The 20919-nt window shown below is 35.0% G+C and overlaps 1 long non-coding RNA gene across 1 annotated transcript in view; it reads left to right on the forward strand.

Annotated features, from left to right (window-relative positions):
- LOC132363706 (uncharacterized) overlaps nucleotides 1-20919 on the forward strand; it is a 490033-nt gene that overhangs the window by 119523 nt on the left and 349591 nt on the right. Inside the window, exon 2 of the long non-coding RNA XR_009502644.1 lies at nucleotides 1777-1892. This is a non-coding gene — a long non-coding RNA (uncharacterized LOC132363706). The remainder of the gene's footprint in view (nucleotides 1-1776; nucleotides 1893-20919) is intronic.

Raw genomic sequence — 20919 nt, forward strand, 5'->3', positions numbered from 1 at the left:
AAGCACACTTGACTGGCCTCCCAACTTTTGAGGGTAGGATTATCATTGTCTCATAAAAGGATGCGATTATGCTTTATTATTATAAACAGACTTATAGGTCTGGATTACATCTTGATTCTCTAACTTAATTTTACTCAAATTCAATCTCTCAGTGCAGCATTCTTGGCCCTTCAAAATATGGTTGAGTGTGCCTTTTAAATTATATTTTCACATTTTTCTTTACTCACTGCTGTAATCTCTGGCTCATTATTCTCTAAACATGTCCTCTCCTTTCTTCCTAGCTCTGCTCGTGTTGGTTCTTTTCTCCATTGAAATCATGTGTATTTTACCAGGACTTTCTTAAATTTTATCTTCTCAATTAAGACTTTCTTAATTCTTTCACCTGTTTTTTGAGTTGTAAAAATTGAAGTTGAATTCATATAACAATTTTATGTCAATGTACCAATATTATTCTGTTATATATTATAGCAATATTATTCTGTGATATATATTCCATTTCTTCCTCCCATCTCCCACTCTCCACCTACTATCTTACCTTATGCTCTTAGACTCTTAAAGCAAGAGATGAGAACAATAAATGAATCATATTGGTCTTTGTATAATAATAATAACAGCAACAATAATAATGATATCTGAAAATTTTAACTATTTACTAGAGGTAGATACTGTTATATGTGCTGTGGTATAATATTTCTTTAGTCTATACAGATTACAATGACATCAGTAACATTTTTACTCCGTTTTATAGATGAAGAAACTCAGATTAGAGGTTACTTGCCCCAAGGTCATATAGTGGTGGGACCAGCAATTGACCGCAAGTACTAGGATTCCAGAGCATGGATTCAGAATCACTACACAGTCATCTGCTATGTTTACAATAGTAGAAGCTCAATAATTTTTTTTATTGAATTTACATTTTCAAAGAAATATATATTTATATATCAAAGTTTGATGCATCATGGTTAGTCTATTTAACACATGTACTTTCTTCAGAAAGATGCATTTAAAGGATGTCCACAGTATCTTTTTATGAAATATGGCTTTTATGAGAGGGACACTCCATGTAATATAGAAGATTAAACAATATGATTTGAAAAATAAGGGATTTAAATCAGTTGACTATTATACCACTTGAATAAATGACTTTTCAAATCTAAGTTAATAACTTTTCTCATTATGAAGCATTATTCCGTGTGAAAATTATCAGTGGTGCATATTCTTACTGCTTATCACTGACTACTTTTCGGCTAATCTTTTGCAGAATAATCTGAGGTTATCCTCTTGTCTGTTTACTCCAGGCCAGAGAGGGAAAATAGATTTCATTTCAAGGATCATCTTTGTTTATTCAATTAATAGTAGCTGTCTGGAGCACTGAATTGAGAAGGGTTCTGAATCTTTGCCCAGCTCAAGAAAGAGTGATATGATCAGTTAGGAATATCTGATATAAACATGTGGCTGGGAGAGATAGCACAGTGCCTGCCACACTTGCCATTTCTGCTGTAGGCTGTTGTCTTTCAGTGTTCTACAGATATATGTTGGAGTGTAAATGAATTTTGATATTAAGTAAAACTGAATAAAGAAATGCCTGGAATACAAAGAGTGATTTGTTCCCAGCTAGATATTTTGGAATAGGTCACTCTTTATATTACCTTATAATGTATGTAATGGGCAGATTTTTAGCATTATCTCTGTTAATGTTTCTGTCATCATGATATGACCAACACATTCCTATTCTACATTATATATCTTGACACTATTTTCTTATCCTTCTTTAAGGTACTGCTTGAAGAACTTTCAACCACTCTTGGTGATGCCAAGGATACATTTTGCTAAAACAGTAATTATGCTTCTGGACCCTTGCCTGGTAAAATGGAAAACATGTAAAACATTTGGTAAGTTTATTAAATTACTATCCAGGCTTTTCCTCAGTTTTTCCTTTTGTATCTACAGAATGGGGTAGTCAATAAAGGTATTGGATTAGAATGTTCACATTCTGTTTGTCCATAATCTTACTTGCTGTTTCCTGGCTCCCTTCAGGTAATACTTCTGCATCTTCATGGTCTTTCCTACATTAAATCTGATAGTAATTACCCCTAAAGTCACTTCATACCTACGGACTTTGATTTTTGTTAAGGATGTTGTCCATGTTTTGAGTCTTTTCTCTTTGGTCTCATTTAAATTATATGACAATTCAACTTGAATATAAAGATAAATGATTACCTCTGTTTTGGGGAGTATCATATACATTGTTTATGCTTATTATAGGCTAAATTATATTTCATTTTCAAATTATACAGCTAATTTGGGTTTTGTTGGAGATATTACAAACCTAAAATGTGCCACAGATCTCTCATTACATGTGTCTCTGCATGGAGATTTTCATCCACATCAACTCATGTCTTTACCTACTATCATCCCATTGACAGAGATCTGCACAGGAATCTCTAACAAGTGATAAACACCTTTAGAAAGGTTTGCCACTTTAATGTCTAAATGACTTTAAGAAACTAAGCTGTAACACTGTTGCTCATGATATAGATTTGTTTTTCACCTAGGGTAATAAAAATTTCAGTAAGTGTTTTGTCACAGATAACTATCATCCTCATCCTACCTTCCACTTCATATATATGTATATATATATAAAATTATGTATGTGAAATTAACTTTGTAATAAAAAAGTTATTCTCATTTTGTAATCAAGGTTCTTAGTTGCAGGCACTTGGACTCACTCTAGCTAGTTTAAACAGAAAGGGATTTATTCAGGGTTATTAACGACCTCACAGGATCATTGGGAGAGCTGAAGTAACATACTCAAAAGAACTTAACTGCTAAGGGAACCTGCTGGGATATTCAACAGGTCAAATGCCCCAGGTTCTTTAATAGGTACATTATAAGGAGAAGAAAGGGATGAAGGAGGAACCTATAGATTAACAGAGATTTAAAAGAAACAGCAAAATTTTAAAAGGGGCCAAGATTAAACTATGGTGTCTAGGGATGCATAATTTTCAAAGACAAACTGAGGCATATTAAAATTTTTAAGAATTTATTTGAGCAAAAATCCATTCTAATCAGGCAACACCAAACTGGAAGCAGTTAGTAGAGCTCCCCAACAGGAGCTCAGGGGAGAGACTTTTATAGAGAAAATGTGAAAGCAAAGTAAGGAGATTATTGATTGGCTACAGCTTAAAGCCTGGCTGTTTGTGACTGGTTGTCCCTAGGTTTCAATTTTGTAAACTTGGGCCACTTACAGGCTACTTATGTAGGCCATGGCATTAGAGTCACTTCAATCTAATGGTCTCCTTGTTTAATTAAACAGTACTTAGGTGATAAAACTATAATGAAACAGAAGGCAGTGGTTGTTATAATCATCAGGATAGTAGTTATATCTGGGGGAGTGGGGGACTTGTTATTGTGTTGGGTTACGTGGAAGGGCTTACGGATGTCTTGCAAAATTCTATTTTATGATCTGGATAGTAGTTATAAGTGAGTTCACCTTAAAATAACTCATTAAGTTATTTATTTATTCTGTTTTTTTTTCATATATGTGTTTTAGTTTAAAATAAAGAAGTTGAAAATAAAATTCAAAACAAATAACATATCAACAGCATGTCAGTAGTATCACCTTCTTATAAGAGAGAGATTACTTTTTAAAAGATGCTGTGTTGCACATACCATGTTTTTACTTGGTGAGTTATATTGGAGAACTTTTACATTTGAGTCATACCTAAAACCTATTTTAACATTAATGTACAACACCAATGTACACAGACTAATATAGTGCATATCTTTGCTTGGATAAAAAACAAATACATATATTCTTCTTCTAATCAAGGTGGGAAACATTAAATGCAAATGAACTGAAATTTTAAATATATAATGAATATGAATGACTATAAAGATTATTGATATTCAAGAACAGGAAATCTTGGCTCAGGTAAAGTGACCTGAATCCAAATGTTTGTTTCTTTGTACCTTTTAGGTGTGGCTAGATAACTCACATAGTAATTGATTTAGATTTAAAATAAACATTATAATGAAACTTTTTTCTGTTTGTCCCATATTTCTTTCCTTCCTCCTCTGGTAACCACCCTCTTCCCTTCAGGGGACTTGGCCCTCTTCTACTCCCATTCTCTTGAGTTTGCGATGGCAGTACCCTTCCTATTGATCAAGGATCAACCCAGCAACAGGCATGTAACTCAGAGTGGACCAGTCAGAAGCCTTCTCTGGAATTTTATAAATTGACTTTCAAAAGGAGGAGATCTCTCTCTCTCTTTCTCTGCTCTGTGGTCATTTGATGGGTTGATTTGTGTCTAGGGGGGAGAGTTTGCTAACGCTCTAAGAGAAGTGGTTCTGATATCTGGAGAGATAGGGAAGCTGTAGGGTCTAGAAGCATCATTTGAGGTTCCATTTGCATATATGTATATATGATGAATGATGCAAGATTTGCTAATGACAGATAGAAGGTATTTACTTTGAAGTTAATTTTATTTCAAGTTTTACATTTGGAAATTAAGCATCTTTAATTATTAGAAAGGAAAAAAATAGTTATTGTACCTGAGGAGCCCAGTCTACACATGGACCTGAATTAGATGATGAGATTCTGGACTTTGAAATGATTCTGTGATGGGATGAGAATTTGCGGACTCTAGGAGAGGATGAATGTGTTTTGCATGTGAGAGGGAAGTGAATCAGTGGGGCTCAGAGGGCAAACTCTGTTAGGCAACTTTTAAAATGTCTCCCCTGTCTCCTGGTATTCATGTGCTCCTGTAACCCCTTCCTTTTGAGTGTAGGCTAGACCCAGTGACTCTTGTAAAGAATAGTGTGTGGAAAAAGTGATGGAATGTCACTTCCTAGGTTAGTTTACAGTAGACTGTGACTTCTGTCTTGCTTACCCTCTCTTCAAAATTATTTTCAACTTTCCCTCATGGTAATAGTTTTGCTATATATTGGTCTTGTGCTGATATTTAGTGAAAGGTGGGGTTTACCACTTGCTTTGGGCTACATTCTCAAACAACCTGACTTGAGGAAGACTGGCCTCACCTGCCAGGTGTGCTGGGGGTCACAACAGGCATCATCCTACATGGGCCTTGAATTGTCCCTTGTGGACCGCCTTAATCAGAAACATACAAGAAGGGGAACTCTGGAAATGTAAATCAGCCTAGCCAAGTTGACATTGCAAAGCCACCACAATTACTCAGGATATAGTTCATTTATGAGTGACAGGATAAATGCATGATTTTTTCTTTTAATTTACCAATTTTCAAGGTAATGAATTGTTTCCTTATTATCCTCTGAAGTTAACTAATTGTTTTTTAAATTAGCTTTTTATTTTAGAACAGTTTTAGATTTATAGATAACTTGTGAAGTTATTACAGAGTTCCCACATATCCACTCAATTTCTCTCATTAATATTTTACATCAGTATGGTACATTTGGTATAATTAATGAATGAATATTGACATATTAAATAAAGTGCATACTTTATTCATATTTCTTTTTGGGTTTTTTTTCTGTTTGTTTCCTTTTCTTTCTTGTTTCATATCTCATTCAGAATACTACATTATGTTTAGTCATAAGTCTTCTTAGGTTCCTCTTGGCTGTGACAGTTTCTAAGATTTTAATGACTTTTTTTTTTTTTACATTTATTTATTTATTTATGGCTGTGTTGGGTCTTCATTTCTGTGCGAGGGCTTTCTCTAGTTGTGGCAAGTGGGGGCCACTCCTCATCGCGGTGCGCGGGCCTCTCATCATCGCGGCCTCTCATCATCGCGGCCTCTCCCGTTGCGGAGCACAGGCTCCAGACGCGCAGGCTCAGTAATTGTGGCTCACGGGCCTAGTTGCTCCGCGGCATGTGGGATCTTCCCAGACCAGGGCTCGAACCCATGACCCCTGCATTGGCAGGCAGATTCTCAACCACTGTGCCACCAGGGAAGCCCTTAATGACTTTTAATGATCTTGTTTTGAGAAGTACTGGCCAAATATTTTGTGAAATGAACATTAGTTGGGATTTGTAATATTTTTTTCTTATGATTTGATTTGGGTTATGTGTTTTTGGGAGCAAGATCACAGAGGTAAAGTGCCATTTTCATCAAATCATACTTGGGTACATATTATCTACATGATATAATAACAATGTGTCCATTGTCGATGTGGACCTTGCTATCTGGCTGAGGTAGTGTTTGGTGGGTTTCTCCATTGTAAAGTTACTCTTTCCTCCTCTTTCCATATTGTATTCCTTGGTAGGAAGTTACTATGCGCAGTCCACGCTTGAGAGGGGAGTTACGCTTCACCTCTTGGAGGGTGGAGTATCTGCATAAATGATTTGGAATTCTGCATGGGAGATATGTTAATTCTTTCCCACTTCTTTATTTATTCAGTTATTTATTTAGATCAGATATGAAATAATGAATATTTATTTTATGCTTTGGTTATAATACAATACTACTTTATTTTATGGTTCAAATTGTTCCAGCTTTGGTCATTGGGAGCTCAAGTCGACTCCTGTGTCCCTTTGAGATAGCTGTGTGTGTATGTGTATGAGAGCACTTCCATACTTTCTGGCACTACAAGAAGCTATGGGCTCATCTTGTATAGTTCTTGCCCCAGTGCTAGAACCAGCCATGACCCCCAGGAGTCCTGGTTCTTTTTATTGCAGAATGGTATTAGAAACCAATATCTGGGGCTAGGTGTGCTGTTGCAGCTGGGGTATCATTGCTTCTAAGCCCTCTCAGCTGATAGAGCACAGACATATATGTGTGTATACTAAGCTGTGTGTGTACACATATCTATAAGAGATCTTTTTGTATAATCACTTATATTTGTATTAAACTAAACACCAGTTCATGCTGATGTCTCAGACTGTAATCCACTACCACATGGCTCTTCTAGACCCCTCCTCTTGCTTATCTGTAACCTACCACTCTAACAATGAGAAACCTGGTTTCTTCCATTCACCATCCATTTACTTAATTGTTCTACTCCAGTATGCATGCATAGCAGTATTAGTATTGTTATCCCATCCCTCTTGGGATATCGCTTTATCAACTAGAACACAAATGCTTACATACAATTTCTTTTGCCCCTAATTTTATAGACTCCACTCATTTTCAAAATTACTTAAGTCAGCACCTTCCCCCCAACCCCCTTCGGTAAGTTGTTTCACACATTTGTAATATAGTTAGGTTCTTTTGTCAAGGTTCACTCTTTGTGTTGAATAGTTCAAATGGGTTTAACAAATTTTTAGTGTCTTGTATTCACCATTACAATATCATACAGAATTGTTTCACCTATTTAACCTTCTTCACCGACTTGTATCTCTGGAAACCACTGATATGATTATCATCTCTGCAGTTTTGTCTTTTACAGGTTGTCATATAAATAGAATCATAATGTATGTGATCTTTTTGGACTGGCTTCTTTCAAACAGCAGTACACATTTAAGGTTCATCTGTGACTTTTCATGGCTTATTAGCTTGTCTCTCTTTATCACTAAATAATATTTCATTGTATATATGTATCAGGACTTTTTATATACATTCACTTATTTTCACTTATTGAAAAACATCTTGGTTGCTTACAGTTTTTGGTGATTATGAATTAAACTGATATAAATATGTGCACATTTTTGTGTGAATGTGTTTTCAAATCAGTTAGATAAATACTTAGGGGTGTAATTGCTGGATTATGTGATAATACTATGTTTAGCTTTTTAAAAAAAAATCAGCTATAATGGACATGTAACATTATATTTGTTCCAGGAGTACAACATAATGATTTGATATTTGTATGTATTGTGACATGATCACCACAATAAGTCTAGTTAACATCTATCACCATACATAGTTACAAATTTTTTTTCTTGTGATGAAAACTTTTTAAGATCTACTCTCTTAGCAACTTTCAAATACACAAAAATACAGTACTATTAACCAGAGTCACCATGCTATACATTACGTCCCCATGACTTACTTATTTTTAGTAGAAAGTTTGTACTTTTTAATACCCTTCACCCACTTTGCCAACCCCCTTACCGTACCTCTTCTGGCAACCATCAATCTGTTCTCTGTATCCATGAGCTCTTTTTTGTTTGTTTTAGATTCCACATGTAAGTGAGATCATAGATTATTTACATTTCTCTGTTCAACTTATTTCCTTTAGCATAATGTTCTCAAAGTCCATCCATGTTGTCCCCAGTGGCACAGTTTCCTTCTTTTTCATGGCAGAATAATATTCCATTGTGTGTGTGTGTGTGTGTGTGTGTGTGTGTGTCTGTGTATACACACACACATATATATGTATGTATATGTAGTTTTTTATCCATTCGTCCATCAATGCACATTAGGTTGCTTCCATATCTTGACTATTATAAATAATGAGCAAAGTGATTCAGTTGTGTGTGTGTATATATATATATATATACATAAAATATATATTCTTTTTTATACTCTTTTCCATTATAGTTTATCGTAGGATATTGAATATAGTTCACTGTGCTATTCAGTAGGCCCTTGTTGTTTATCCATTCTATATATGAGTTTGCATCTGCTAACCCCAAACTCCCACTCCATCCCTCCCCCACCCCCCTAAACCATGACATTTTTAATGATAGTCTATACAGGGACAAAGTTTGAATCACTGACTTCCAGGTCCATGGTAGAGTAAAATGGCATTTTTATATAAAATTTCCCAGATATTATATAGCAGGGCATTCTGAGATTATTTCTACCTTCTTAGAGAATTCTACTGGAATTAATTTATTGGGAATTTTTATAAAATTTTATTTTTTCTAAGTAATTTTTATTGGGTAGCATAAAATTTCTTACCCTTCAGGTTTCAAAAACATTTTAGATAGAAAATATGGAGAATAACATGTTGACATGAAAAAAGAAAAGGGCATTTCTAGTTTCCATTGTGTCAAGTGGGTGACCTTTTGAATCTGAACTAAAACAAATTGGCAATGACAGCTTTGAATTTTCACTGATCTCTCCTGAAAAACATTATTGCAAATTGTATCTTAGCAGAAGTGTTTTTTTTAAATAATGAATTATTCATGAAAAATCACTTTATCTCATAGTACACCTGCTGAGAAGGTTTTGCATTGCCTATTAAAGTGTATGCAAAAGCTGTGCAATTAAACCTTCAAAATCAGATTCATTTTGCTTTGCTAATGCCTTATAATGCATCATAGGAAGGGTAATGACAAACATGTATTTATATTCATAGAATATTAAAAAAATAATTAGTACTTGAAAAGGTCATAGAAAAGATCAAAGAATGACTTGCTGTGGCATTTAGCCAGAGGTTGAGGTGGTGAGGGACACATCTCTCTCTCTCTTTTTTTTTTTTTGATTGATGCTCTTGTCCATTGCATTTGTACTCTTAATATTGTTTAGAATTAGTTCATACCTCTGCATACAAGTTTTACAGTGCTTTCACTGATAATAGCCTACAGCAGTAATCACAGAAGATAGGCTTTCACATTGTCTATTCATGAGATTTCTGGCTCTAGTGGGTATCTCATTAGTTGATTAAAAAGGTAGAAGTGGGATCTCATGGCCAGGAGTTTAAATACTGAACAATTTTATTTTGAGGATTTCACACCCTCAAAAGACCTTAGTTTAAAGATCAAAGCAGTTAAAATGCAGGTGAAGTTCTACTATAAAATACATTCCTACAAAAAAATTCTCATTCATAAATATATTTCTATTTTACTGTGGGTAATATGTTGATTCAAAACCTTACATGTTTCTTTTATTTATTGGGCTTGTGTAACAAATCATTTCTCTGGTGCCTGTCCATATAACAGTTATATTTTTATACATGGGCTTCCATTTTATTTGCATTATTATTCATTTTTAATCATTCCTTCATTTATTCAAAAGTAATTATCATGTATATATTATGTTTTAATTATTGCGCTAGGTTCTAGTGGGCAGGAATGAAAGTGTGTCCCTGCGTTTAAGAAGTTCAAGGTTAGTGGAAGAGACAGACATGTAAATTTACAGTTATATTGCAGTTGGATAAGTGCTATGATTGATTTGTGCCCAAAGTGCTTTGGGATCTTAAAAGTGAGGTACCTAATGCCTCCAGGTTTTGGAGGATTGCCAGTAACGACTCTCCAGGGAAAGTTGCAGTTGAGGGTATCTTGAAAGGTGAGAATAAGTTAGCTACATGATAAGGAGGAGGAGGGTATTTTAAGGAGAGAAGACAACATGCATAGAGGCAGGAAACAGCGTGTCATGTTCAGGAAACTGCTTGCACCGTGCCAGTGGGATTATGGTGGGAGATATGATCAGGGGTCTGATTATGTAGATTCTGGTACTCTTGAACTCTTGTCTTTAGTGGATTGGTCAGCCATTGGAGACTTTAAACTGGCAGATGATGATCAGAATTGTAGTCTTAAAAGGTCATTCTAGAGCAAGTGGGGGGGTTAGATTTGAGGAGAGATTTAAGGTAGGAAATTATTATAGTAGTCAAAATTGGGTATGGTAATCCCCCAAATTAGATCAACAGCAGGAAGGATAATGAGGAAGGGAAAGATTTGAAACGTATTTGGAAGTAGAACCAACAGGACATAATGACCAATTAGATTTATGAGATAAAGGATCCAGGAATGACTTAAAACTATTTGGCAAGGTAGATGGTAGTTTCTTTCCAGATGAGATATACAGAAGTAGGAACAGGCAATAGATGAGGTATGCTAAGTTTTGGTCAAGCATTTGGGTTGTACCATAAAATAACAGTGAACTCATCAACAAATTACAAGAGTGGAAAGAACATTGTATTTTGAGGAGACCTGGGAATTATTCCTAGTTCTTGAAAAAGCTGATTGCATAAACTTGTATGCCATTTGAATGCTCTGAGCCTCAATTTACCTTCAGCGGCAAAAAAAAAAAAAAAGGCAGGTTGGGCTATGTGGTCTCTAGAAATATTTCAACACTAGAATTTTGATTATGGAAAATTTCCATACCAACAGTCTCAATTAAATACATCTTTTCTCCAAAGTAACCATCTAGAAAGCAATAACACATGAGAATTTTAGGAACCAAGAGGAGAAGGCAAGGGAGTATGTGGCTCTCTGTATGGTAGACTTTTCTTTCACTGGTTTTAAGCAAATTTTTAAACTTACCAATTCACTATAGAAAAGGATGATGATTTCATCTTTATCTCTTAAGAATGCAATGTTATAACGGTGATTAGTGTTACCAAATTTTAATTAAGAATAATTTAGAAATCTAGATATAAAAACTAGACAAATTTCTTACTATAACACTGAAAGAAAAATTAAAATATGTTTAGTTTTATAACTGTATTCAACTTTTAGAGAAATTAGATCAAAATATTAGCATAAGAAGTATAAAGTCCTGATATTTAAATAAAAGTATATTTTCCTATTCTTTATCACTTCTCATTAATTAGTACTTAGATATTTCTTTTTCTGGGCAAATTTTTCTGACCATCCCATCCCGTCCTCTCTTTTTTGATATCTAGGTCTCCTGCCTCAATGTGCCCTATATTCTGTTGTAACACATCACGCATTGCTTTAGGCTTTCTTGGCCACTGCCCTTACTAGATTATGAGATCCTCGAAGGCAGCAACTTTGTCTTCTGTCATCTCTATTTACCCAAAACCTACTATCCTACTGGCACACAGTGAGTGCTCACTAAGTATTGGCCGAAAAAGTGAATAAATAAGTGAATGAATGGATCTTCCAAAGAAGACTTGGTGCATATGTTCTTATTTCACTCCTTTGGCAAAGATTCTTCAACAATCCTAGGAAGGCTACTTGGGATGATGGTGAAATAGTGTGACCAGCAACACCATCTTTATATTGATCACATTTAGCTCTTCCTATCCCTAAGTTCCAGATGACTAGGAATTTTGATTCTGTCAGTAACTTTCTCAATTGAGAGAGGGAATCAGATCGACTTGATTAAAGTTACATCTTTATAAAACAGGTAATATTACTGACCTGTTACATGCCCAAAATGGCAGGTTTTTCTTTTACTTCTGAGGTTCACAATAGATTATAAGCATATACATTATCAAATTACTTTATTTTAGGTTGATATTATCTTCTAGTTCCTTGTAACTGAAGGCTTCAGTGTTGTAATTTCATATCAAGATTTGGATACACAAGACACATCAATAAATAATTGAGTTGTTAACTAAATTTAATAATGCTGTCTCTTGCCTTTTTTTATATTATTACTGCTCTGCTAGTTCAGCTCCTTATTAACTCTCATTTCAACAATCACAATAGCTTCCCCACTGAATCCACTGCCCCTTGTCTCTTCCATAGGAAATCTGTCCTTCTTACTGACTGCCAGAGTGATCTCAGTATACATAAGACACAGCAGTATACTCAGAGTATCTCTGCTCAAAAACATTCCTCTTGGGGCTTCCCTAGTGGCGCAGTGGTTGAGAATCTGCCTGCCAATGCCGGGGACATGGGTTCGAGCCCTGGTCTGGGAAGATCCCACATGCCGCGGAGCGACTAGGCCCGTGAGCCACAACTACTGAGCCTGCGCGTCTGGAGCCTGTTCTCCCCAACAACAGAGGCCGCGATAGTGAGAGGCCCGCGCACCGCGATGAAGAGTGGCCCCCGCTCACCAGAACTGGAGAAAGCCCTCACACAGAAACGAAGACCCAACACAGCCAAAAATAAATAAATAAATAAATTTATAAAAAAAACAAAAAAAAACATTCCTCTTCTGGGTTCTTATAAAATAAACACTCCTTAGCTTGGTACAAAGAAAACCAGGTCTGGATTAGGATCCAAATCCAGCTTACCTGTATAGCCTCTTGTTCTATTATATATTGTAAAATCAGTCAAATTAGAATCTCTGAATTACTTAAACATGGGCAACACTTCACTCATGGTATTTTTTAAATTTTAGCTTGGCAATTCCTTTTTTCCACTTTGTCAAAATTCAAATCCCTGCTCAATGCCATAGTACCTGAAAACTATTTTTTGGCTGATTGGCTGATTCATCTATTAAGCTTCTCTTATTCTTTCAGTAAAATGTATCTTCTCCTCATTGGTGTATTCATGATGCTTGGATATCTGTGATATGCTAATCAGTCTGTTACAATACAAATGATTATACACATTTAACTCTTTTGCTAGGCTTTAAGCTCCCTGGGAGCTGACCTTTGTCTTGATGACTTTTGGGTGCACAATGGCATTAAGAGAGGATATATACATACAGCTCCTGGAGTGGAGGCAGAGCCTTTTGGTCTACCTTTCATGATGTGAGATTTCAATTTCAGAAAATATTGCTATTGTTTGTTTTTCCATGGGCCTGGTTGAATCAGTCAATTCATAGTACCCAAACTCACCAGAGAAGGTTTGATAAGTTACAGGGCTAGCTTATTAATTTGTATGGAGATATACTTTGTCTGATATCTGGGGCGTCACCTTCTAGATGCAAAGGAATTGGAAAATGAAATTAGTAACCAGAAGGATGCTCTAAAAAACAGAAGCAAAGGATTTGTGATGGCTTGGGGGAATATTTCATTCAGCCTATGGGAAAGCTTGAAGAAATGATTTACTCTGGTATCGAATATAGCTATCTAGTGGCTGAACAGTTTTTCTTCCAGAAGCAAAATCCCTAGCATTATACGGACCATGATAGACACAAACTTTTCTTCTTTGCTCATGTTGCTTTTTTTTTCTAGATTCTACAGTTCTTTTATTTTAACAAGATAACAATTATCTCAGACACGTTATGGTAAAATTGGTAGCTGCTTCATTCTCTTTCTATATTAGTGAATTGACTCATATTGGAGTTGAGGGGCATATTTGTTAAGGCGACTGACTCTTGGAGATGGGCCAGACTTGCTGAAGATCTGGGGTCCCGGTGGTCTCATTTGCAAACGTATTCTCAGAAAATCAAAGTTTATTATTTCTGGAGATGACTATATTAATCTATTTCATATTGGATCTTCCTTTGCATCTCAGAAGGTGATCCCTGATTCTTGACTGTACCCACTGTGAGGCTTTTAGACCATGGTTATCTTTCCATACCCTCATGGCTCATGGCCCATGAGTTGTGTCTTATACGCCATGGTTATTGAAGAGTCATAAATATAATACTACTAGTTGGTTTATATTTTGAAACAATAAAATAATTACATATAGGTAAAAATAGAAAAACGAAATATGCACTGGTATTTAAACCAACTTTATATGATTTTTCTGAAAGGAGAAGGAATTCTGGGGCAGACCCAGGAATAACTTTCAGCACATTCCTTTTTGCCATATGTGTCACAAAGTTATTTTGCAATTAAGTACAAAATTTCTGACTGCTGGAAAGGTTTCCTTAACCTTCCCTTACTGAATCAGTATGAATTTGTTTATGCTTATTTGTAACACCCTCATTGTATGTACTTATTATATTCTCTTGAGCTTTTTGAAACTGTTAAAGGATTTTTGAAGTTGAAGTAGAAGACACCCTTTTTCTCTTGTAACTTTAAAAGGATATAAATATTGCTGATTTGCTTGAAACTAGTTAACATATAATAAGTAAGCGTTTGTTTTTACTTATAGTTTGATCAGGAATATCAGTAGTAACATAAAGTAGAGAAAACCCCTTGAGGCATTTAATGTATCCACATTATAAAGCACAGGCTAATGAAAGAAAAACAAACAAACAAACTTACATTCCCATCTGTTAAAACCTCAAGTTTATCTACATATAATGAAACAAAAACATCCTGTCTTACTTGACACATGTCACAGCTGTATGTTGATTCATTTGGAATGGACAACATTTCTGAGGCTTAGGCTCCTGATAGAGAATGCCCTTCTTCTCCCCTTAATGAGAAACCACAGGATGCAATTCTAAAGGCCTCAGAATTGTCATGACAGGGCATGGAACAACAGATGGTCCCTTAGGCAGACTAATCCTATGTTATTTAATACCAAAAGCAAAACTGTCAACTGTTTCAGGGAAAACATAGAGCCCGGAACCAAAGAATTGATGAGTAAACATGAAAGAAATTGATTTCGAAATATTTAGTTTGAAATGTATTTTAATTTTTCAGTCTAAACACACATTGTTACTGATTTGGAATTCTAAACCACTGTTTGGATTTTAAGAATAAGTTCTTTGGAAATTGCTGGAAAGAAAACTCTCTCAGGAGACCTTTAACTAACAATTTTAAATGAACCAAAAAAATTGTAATAGATTAGTGTGGGTTAGTGTTTGAGTATTAGTGTATGTGAGCAACAGGTCAAAAGAAGCAACCTCTTCAGAAATTTAATAAATGCGTTCGGAACCTATGGCATTTTCACAGAGTTTGACATATATATGGTAGGTTCATCCTGGACCTTCTCTAAGGGAGTTTAATTACTTATTTGAGAATCTCATTATACTCATAATGTTATGGTGAGATTCCACGATGAAATATTTTTGTTCTTTACAATAGAAGTTCTGCTTTTCATTAAGATATCCTTTTTAATATAAAAGTACTCACAAAATTTAAATAAAAGGAATACATGTTCCTTATAGAAAATGAGTGCTATTTATATCTTCCAATATCTTCTAATCCTACTCCCCAGAAATTATTACTATTGCCAGTAAGATGAATAGAGGGAGATCTATATAGTTTTGGGGTCATCAGCATTTAGGTATTGGATGAAACCCTGCGTGTGATTGAAATCAACCACATGGAATATCTAGCATAAGAAGAGTAGAAAGGCCCGAGCCAAAGGGAGCACACATTTACTGAGCTGTAGGTGAAGGAGATGGAACCTAGAAAAACACTGCTGAAGAGTGGCCTGAAAGGAAGGCTGAAAAATCATTGAATAGTTGGATTCATGAAAATCAAGGATGAAGAGAGTTTCAAGCAGTGGTTACTAATGTCAGATAATGATGGAAGTGTCAAACTGTGTACAGACAAAAACATTGCAATTTAATTTGGGAACTAGGAGGTCATTAGTGAGAAATGCCATTGGAAATGGATTGGAAGCTGATGGTCATGGGTTGAGAATGGAAAAAATAGAGAAAGCTACTAGTACAATGATCTGAGAATCTTGACTATAGAAAGAAAGAGGAATGGAGGCAGCTAGAAGTCAAGGAAACATTTTGTAGGATGGGAGAGACTTGTACATGAGGTAAAGGGAAGTAGAGGATAGAGGAGAGTATGAAACTAGTGAAGTACAGTCTGAGAGGAGGAGGGTAAAGATTTATTCTTGAGCAAAGAAGATGGGTTGAAATACAGATAAAGATGAAAAAGTACAGTCGACCCTCTGTATCTGTAGGTTCTGCATCCGTGGACACAGAGGGTTTGAGCAGTTGCAGATTTTGATATCCCTGGTGGGTCCTGGAACCAATCCCCTTCGAATACTGAGGGATGACTGCACAAGCAAGGACACATTTGCTGCAGAAACTAAAACAAAAAATTCTTTTAAATGGTAAGGACCTTGCATTTCAAGACTTAAATACATTCATAAATATTTTAACCTGAGGGACATGAGAGAGGTGTCTGACCAGGGACAGTTAAAATATGTGTCATCCCTGATTGGTGACCCAGATGACTTTGGAGACCCTGACTTTGTTGTGAAACAAGTCATTAGGGTTGTGTATTTTGTCCTGTTGTACCTAGGAGCCTGACTGTAGGAACTGAAACACAAATCTTTGAATTTATTCAGGCTTAGGGTGGAGTGGAATGTAGTAATGGGAAATGATGGATCATGGTCTATAGGCTGTTCTGGAAAGGAAATGAAAAAGTTGAATGAGAGTGTAGAAAAAAAAAAGAAAGAAAAGGGAGATTAAGGGACTGGAGGATGCTGATGATGTGGAAAGACACTTGTAATGAAAGTAAGGTAATGAGAGAGTTAAATAATGAGATATTTGGCTCACAAAATGATAATTAAGTTTGCGATTCCAGAAGCAGGACTGTTCTGGGTGTGTAACATGGGTGAGGACTGCTGAAGTGGAAGAAAGTCAAAGTTCTATAAATTGGCATAAACTTTAATTTCTAATAGAAAAAGCCCATGAAAGTTAGAAGAGGATTTATTTACAAAACTCTGTGCTATACATTGTGTTTTGTATTTCAAATTAGGGTACCCCCTTTAAAGGAAATGAGAATCAATTCACCTATTGGTGATTGCTTAAGGGGAGGTACTTATTTACTATTGTATATTGTGTTATTAGTGCCCAGTCCAAGGGCTGCCAACAGAAGAAACTTAAAGATTTGTTGAATAAATGAACAAATTAGTGAGTAAAATAAAGGCTAGAACTAAAACTGATTAATACCAATTCATGATCTAAGAATTGTCGTCTCTTAAGAGGTTGAATTATTTGCTAACATTTCTTTCGGTTTGTTATTGTGGTTGGGAATTCAGAAGCCATTTGGAATTGTAAAATATTATTTTTCATTTAAGCTGAAATTCTGTAAAGTGTTAGATTTACTGAAACCAGTAATCATTTATGTTAATCAATTGTAAAAACGAAATTACCTATATAATCCTGTGTGTGTGTTTGTGTTATATAGGGTAGTCTTCTAAAATAGACAGATGTGTCATATAAGTGTCCCATCCACTCCGAAGAAATAAACACTCTTGTAATGTTTGACATCACTGCCTTGAATCCAAACAGAAGGATTCAGGAGTATAGTGTAATTAGAACAGTATTTATAAAAATTTGCAAATGTTGCACCCAATTGCTTATTTTACTTGAGGCAGAATTTACAAATGCAGAATACAAATGAGATAGAAGAAATTGTATGTATATTTTAGAATGTGCCAGAGCTTATATGGCTATAAAATGGGAAAGTCTTTAGAATACAATTTAGTAGCAAATATATGGTTAAACCCCGCCCCCTTTTTTTCTTTCCTTCTTTTTAAAAAATTTATTATTTCCAAGATATATTGTTAAACATTCCAGAACTCTGATGGAAAATTTCCAGGCTTGGAATACTAACATGAATAATTATGTTTTTCTTCTATTGAAAGACAATACATGTTAACCTTTTCTAGATGTTTCTAAAACATCTAGAGCTTTTGCTTCAACAGTCTCTTTTGGTATTCTTTGATCAATCAGGCAAGTCATGGTTTTCTTTTTCTCTTCTTTTATTTCTTTTCTTTTTTTTTTTAGAGAGAAATCAGGGCTAAGATCTCCATTGAGGTTGGTGAGGAAAGAGTTACTCAATAGAAACTGTATACATATATACCTATGAGTAAATGCTGAATTAACAGAATTGCTGATTATATCTTAAATCATTCTTTAAAAAATTAAAAAATCATTTAATGTAAACTTTTGTCCAGGAATCTTCAAGAACCACAATACTCACTTCTTTACATTATTTAAATCAAAACTGAATTGACAGTAATTTTCTACTGAGCTTTTCAGCAAAATAGTTAATGTTCTGTCATTATCAAGATGATTTCCCATTTGACCCAACACATATCAGCTCTTGATAGTGTTTATAGAACATTTTGCTTAATGGGACAAAACACCATATCCAAATACTTGGAAGAATTCCTTCTATTTTTGTAGAAGGATTGATCTGCTGGGCTGGTTTAACGATTGTTTATGGGGGTAAAATAGAGGAATACTAGCTGTGCTTGCACTGTAGACATTGTTCTTATTTTAATGTTTTGTATTCCACCTGCTTCTAGAAAGGTTGGGAGCAAATTGTAAAATTTGGAGGAATGAACAGTAACACTCAAATATACAGTGATCAAGATTTTTATTAAAAGTAAAACAAACAAACAAAAAAACCTACTTCAAATTTTTGGACAATTTTCATACATAAACTCCACAAAGGCATATATTTATTTATGTTTAATATTTTCTTTAAAAATATTAAGTACAAATCCAGTTATAATTTTTTAGAGTTAAAAATTCATTAATTTTTTTTCAATCTTCATTCTGTTATTTTTTAACTTTATGTTATTATTATTTTGTAACATCCTTATTGGAATATAATTGCTTTACAATGTTGTGTTAGTTTCTGCTGTATAACAAAGTGACTCAGCTATACATATACATATATCCCCATATCCCTAATAATAACATATATTTAGGCATTTAGAACATGTTTCTAGAATTTTATGATAAAATTTAGTATTTTTGCTTACTAGTTTGGCACTGTGATGCTTTTATCATTGATTTTTAAAGTAATAAAGTAATGCTAATCATTCTCATAGTAATTTACAAGTAACTAAAGCTCTTATTTAGATTTCACAAATTTGGATTAAATGTAAAGTTTCTTATTAAAATTAGGCACATAAATGATATAGTATGTCCATTTCAATCAACATTTTGGCTCTAAAATTAAATATAAATAGATGATATACTAAAGCTGGAAAAGCCAGATTGATTTTTCCAAGATCTTTTTGTTAAGTATTTGAATTTTCTTTGAAAATTACCGAGATTCAAATGCTTCTTCTGGATCTCCTTAACTCTACCACCCAAATTCTCTCTTTTAAATTCTATGAATTAAATTCTCTAAGCATCAGTTTCTTTTGTAAAATGACTAACAGTAGCTACATCTTAGTGCTGTGAAGATTAAATAAAGTAGAACTTTTTCAGTGATTGATGCAGTGTTGGCCTTCAGGCAGTGTTAGTGTAGCTAAAGATTAAGGAACAGATTGATAGTAAAGGAAGGACCATAAGCCATCATTCCCTGCTTATTGCACACCATGCCACAAAGACAATAGGATCCTTGACTTGGGCTTTCTGAGCATTTGACAAGGGCCTCATACAGTGCTTGCCAACTAACTTCCAACTGCTAGTGACTGTGTTTCTGTGCCTGAGAGTTTTTCTCCACAAGGCGAAAACTGCTCTACATCTCAAGCTGGCCAGAAGTTCAGGGGAATTAACACCTCTGGGTGCAGCCCTTAGGCACTGCCAGTGGGAGTTAGTGTAGCTCAGCTCCCTCACTCTAACACCCTAAACTCTAGTTGTCCACAGTATTATTTGGTTCTATGATAAACTTTATTGGCTGTTTTCCTTCCCTTATCTCACTTCCCTACTCTTTATCAGTAATTCCTGCACCTCTCAAATGAATTATTGGCACACAAATCCTTGTCTCAGGGTGTGCATATGAGGATATCCAAACTAAGAGCAAATTAATGTAAATTGAACAATCACTGCTTCCGCCATTCAGTTAAGCTCAATGTGAATTTGAGAATTCTGCAAGAAAGTTAGACATAAAAGTCAATCAGGACACAGATGAGGGAAAAATTAAATTATTAATTTTGTCCGGGACTCAAAGAAGAGAGGTATCCCAGGAAGAAGAAATAGCATGAGCAAAGAATACGAATGGAAAAAGCATGCAATATTCTGAGAATGATTAGTAGCCCAGTGTGGCCAAAGAGAAAGGCAAGATGGGCCCAGGGAGGAATGCCTGCTGATGAGGCTGGGGCCACACTGGAAAAAAGCTGCCTGTGCTAACTAAACTCATATGTTGGCTTTATTCTTTTGGCAGTGAACAGGCATGAAAGCTTTTTAAAGATAACAATGACTTGACTACAGTTATGCTTTAAAAAGAGTAGGGAATGAATTGGGCTAGGACATGACATGGATAGGAAAACCATTCAAGAGGCTATTGCTGTAATGCAAAAAAAATAATGAGGCTTTACCTAGTACAGTGGCAATTTGAATGGAAAATAGCTTCTTGATACTAAAGGTATTTCACCTCAAGGATAAAGAGGATTGGGAAAAAAAGTGATGAGGGAAGAGAGGAGTTTAAGATGACCCTAAAGTTTCTAGTTTAAACGAATATTTGGATTGTGATGCTTTTATTGTCATGTTAGGGAATTCAGAAGAAAGTGAATATGTAATATGTATTATGGATATAACATTTACATGTAGAATGGATTAAAGTGGTAGAATGTGTGTGCGGGAATCCAATGTCATTGATAGTTCAAGGCAAAGAAGTCCCCTGCCCTGGGCCCTGTGTTTA

The sequence above is a fragment of the Balaenoptera ricei genome, chromosome 3, assembly GCF_028023285.1.
Source record: "Balaenoptera ricei isolate mBalRic1 chromosome 3, mBalRic1.hap2, whole genome shotgun sequence".
NCBI lineage: Eukaryota > Metazoa > Chordata > Mammalia > Artiodactyla > Balaenopteridae > Balaenoptera > Balaenoptera ricei.